We start from the raw sequence: 4602 nt of genomic DNA on the forward strand, positions 1-4602 counted from the left end.
GCCTGCTAGACACAGAGGATCTGATGCATACTGAAAAACCCTTCTGTAGGGTGCGATGAGCGAGAGCAGACAAATGGCAGAGGTAGTTTGCTAGGTGGAAACCCATAGAATCTTCTAGAAACTGCTCATATGACACTTGCCTCTCTGAATTCACCCAGGGATGAGTAAGAGATCATGAAATCTCCAAGTGAAACCAAGAACTATCAATGAAATGACACTAATCAAAATCCCAGAAGCTGACTCACTCTCCTGCAAACATCTATATATGGATCCCTCATCCTAGAGATCCAAGGGCTAGAATTTTGTAATTTGTAAGGAAGTGTTGTTGGTTTCTCTTTGAGACATTGTATTGTTGGGTGATCTTGCTTTTTATGAGGTGAAGAGGGCTTTCATTCTAGTAGGATGATGCTGGATCAGATAGCTTGGTTGTAATCCTCTCTTCTAATACTTCTATAAATAAAGCTATTTGAGTTTTCCTCCATATACTTGTATATCTCTGAATCTTGTATTTATATATGCATTTGTATGGTTAATGTACATCTAATCCTATATTGTTTATGGTTATAGATCTCTATTCTTTGATGGTATTTTTCTGCTTTGAATCTACAAGTGTTCTTTGAAGTGAGACAAGTGAGAAAGAAGTGGCGAAATCTCTATCAAGGGAGAGAGGAAACAAGCAAGGAGACTAGCGAAAGACTAGCAGCTCTGAATGGACACTAGTTTTCCCAATAACAAAATGGAGACTCCACTGGGGAGCGAATAGCTTGTTTGTTTTGTTAATGTTGTTTAATTTAAAAACTACAAACGGAGCCTAAAGTTAAGCCAGCTAGCTTTCGAACTGCTTTTTCTATGCAACTACAAAGTAGATCAACGTTGCTTCAATCAATCTCTGGGTGGTTTATGAACTGAACATCTGACTTGCAAACATCCTAAGTGCCTCGGTGGTAGCTCAAATAACCTCATTCGATCAGCCCCTATACTTTGTGTTTACTGTCTATCATTAGCTTGGCCTAAATCCCTGAACTTAGCTACAAACTGTGAGTGAAAACCAAGCTCAAGCTCGTCCCTGGACCATCGCACTGTCTCTCATTGGCAATCTGGATGCATCGCACCTCCCATGTGTTGCAGGTGAGATGCATCCCTATTTCCCTGTGTTACAAGTGCGATGATTGAGTGAGACTGTTTTTGCCTCCAGATTTTGGATTTTTCTTCATTGTCTTCAACTTTATTCAGTAGTTTTGCTGTCTATGATCAGTATATCACTGTTGAAACCTTCTTCCTTTGCATTATTCAACCTCCATTGATAAAGAATTGTGAATTTTTTTTAATGTATTTTTCATCATTTATAGTTCTCCTTTGCAAATAGTAGCTTAATCGAATTGTCGTCTTTTGATTTGAAAGTGTCGCAACTGTCATTTTCAGTCAAGAAAAAGAGTTTCGTAAAGTCTTCCTCTTTTAGATAGTCGATTACACTTTTTCCATTGTACTTGATTTTGAAATTATTAGTATTTCAAGTGTCAAAAGCAGTTTTAAATTCAAAATCGCAAAGTGTCGTCTTAGTCTTCCTTTCATTTCGAAAAGAGAAAATTGTTAGTATTATTGATTTGAAAGAAAATAGTTCAGATCTGTACTTAGTTTTCTTTTTGTCATTCTCACATTAAGGAAGCCGAGAAACAAATACATGCATGTGCATTTGCATTTAGATTGCATGCGGAAAATGATTTAGGAAAAGTGCATCTAGTGTGTGCTCTCTGCTCTATGTTGAAAGAATTTTATTTACCTTTCCTTAGCAGCTAGGATTTTCATTGCTAAAATAAAGTAAACGACTGTTCATCATATTAGATTGCATGTTTAGGAATTGTATATATACATCACGTGGTGAACCTTAAAGGAAAACTTCTTAAGAAAGATCAACTGTAAAATAAACTTCAATGAACATAAAAATGCTTTGGAACCTAACACACAACATCTAGAAGTCTAGGCTAGAGATGTATTCCGGTGTCGTAAAGCCTGGTAACTATCATTTTCATCGTAGGTTGGGTGATTCCTCCTCTTTGATACGACAAGTTCCAGTATGGACTTGTGCTCCCACGTACCGTTGAGTATATATTGGGAGATCACAATAGGCTATATCCTTTATCCTTAGGAAGTTGTGTCTGTCGCCCTATCGATCGCAATGCACTGAACACAGCATTCAGGAAGATTGACTGTCGTACCTTATAAAGTATTCTGCAATTTTGCGATTTTTTTGGCAATCCCTCTGTCTATATTTCCAGAGTAGTCATTTTCATTCCTTTTCAGACTCCTTAAAAGAAAAGGTCCATATAAGCACTTGTCACTTCAGGCTCATTAAAAATCGAAGGTGACTAGAGTCATCTTTAGCTTTTTCTCAACTCTTAAAAATTGAAAAAGAAAGTTGTGTTAAAGCGTCATAAAATTTATTTTAATCAGAATAACATCACTGTTCCCTCATTGGTCTTAGGTTGAGAAAATGGATTCCACCAATCAAGGATTTCCCCTTGGGGGAATCCTAGTCCTTTCTCTTCTTGGGGAGATGTTGGTGCTCCACACATGGCTACATTGTCCGTTCCAGGACTCACAATTGGCCTGCCAGTATGGCTTTTCTCGACCTCTGTCATTCAAAACACCGTAATTCCTCAGAAATCAAATTAGCAACCAGATGATACTGAAGTTTCTCCCCCACCTTCTACTTCGTTTGTTTCTCCCTCTCCTTCTTCCTCTTCGCTTGGTGAAACTAGTAACACTAAAAACCAAGTAACTGAGAAGAAGAAGAAAGGGAAGGAGAAGAAGAAGAAGAATCCAATGGTGAAAGGGGGCAACCATGCATCATGTTATCACTTAGAACTAAAATTGATACATGTAACTTTTTATCCTAGCCCGATGACAAAGGTCAATGCTAGTTTAATTTTGTTTTAATTTTTTCCCTTAGAATCTGGAGTTTTGAAGAGTTTTTGAGTCAAGTTATTCTCAGCTCCCATTGGTTCCCCTCCATCTACCATTGTTCTATAGCCACTTTTTATCTTATGTCAGTCACCGTGCCTGTTTGCAATTTCGCAGCGTAATCATAATTAGGCAGTTTCGCAGCGCATCATGATTAGGCAGTTTCGCAGCGCATCATTAAAATTTAAAACTAACAGCGCTGCGAAATCATGGATTCGTACATTTCGCAGTGAGTCTTTCCCGAAATGTCAAGTCCGTTAGGTGAGTCATAGGCCGTGTCTTCTCATGTCAGCTCATGTACCTCTCTTATCACATTTTACCACTCATTGCCACTATCACCACCACTAGATCTGTTGATACGCACGAATTATCATTCCCAAGAAAGACAACCGTGCATAAATCTTAATGATGGCCGTAAGTCTTGCATGAATGACAAATCTGCAAGATTACATCTTGAAAGATTTTAAATGGAAAAATTTAAATTTCAAGCCAGGTTGATAATCAAGCGAGGCTGATAATCAAGCAAGGCTGAATTCAAATAGAAGCTGAAACACAATTCCAACCGGAGCTGGTAGTTATTGTTTGTGAGGATTTGGAAGAATCAATGGGGAAAAAGGAGCATAGATCCGGAAAATGTCTAAGGACTGAGCCTGAAGGCCTGGATATAACGTTGAGAAATGAAGAGGTGAAGAAAGCATTTAAAAAGGTCGGGTGCTCGAAGTTTTGCAAAAAGTTACAAGGAGGACACGCACAGGTAACTAAATAATTTGCACTTAACTACACAGGCTTGAATTCAAAAGTAGCTATGTTAGAGTTGCAGGTTTCGCCAGAAGTGATATCTACTGTGACAGAGATCCACGAGGACAAGAGGAATGGTTTAAAAACTTAAAATTTGACATGAATCCTTGTAAGGATTTTTTGAAGGATGAATTTGTAAATGAAGATTTAAGTAAGGCAGTGCCCAGGAATTATGTCAAAGAATATTATGCTCACTTACTCACCTGCATACAGAAATATCTGACTTGTGAAGGAAGGTATAACAAGGTTTACTCTTATCATTTTAAACTCCTTTTGCATTTCACCGGGAAGGTCTCCATAGACTTACCTTTTTATCTGTTCCGTAGTTTGAGTAAGATGTGTGATAAGGTACAGCTGAGAAAAGAGGATTGTGAAACCTCTTTGTTTCATCATGGTTTGATCAAACTACTGGTTTTAGATGGACTCCAAAAGATAGACAGAGATTGGAATTCATTAATTTTTATGGTTGGCTTCAAAATCCATACTGGCGTCACTCCTCCACCTGCTAGAGATTTTACAATAGCTGAGCTCCAAACAGAAGCAAAAGCTAAAAGAGATCCAAAGTCACAAGTAAGAAAACAAGAGAAGCCACTCGTCATCCAAGATCAACCTCAGCAATCAACTAAGGAAAAAGCTCATGGTAAAAAGACTGTACCTGAAACAAGCACATCTGAAGTAGTCTCAAGGATAAGGACAAGAAGCCAGATGAATAAGGAAAAAGGTAAAGCTGTAGCAGTCGAAGAAAGTCCAGTGTCCAAGGGAAGTTTAAATGCCTTATTACAGGCTATTGAATTTGAGCAGTCTCTACCAGTTCAAATCAAGTTAATACAGTCAGAACAAGAA

Source organism: Pinus tabuliformis, chromosome 6, assembly GCF_031772625.1.
Source record: "Pinus tabuliformis cultivar Carrire ecotype Pingquan chromosome 6, CPIR1, whole genome shotgun sequence".
Classification (NCBI taxonomy): Eukaryota; Viridiplantae; Streptophyta; class Pinopsida; order Pinales; family Pinaceae; genus Pinus; species Pinus tabuliformis.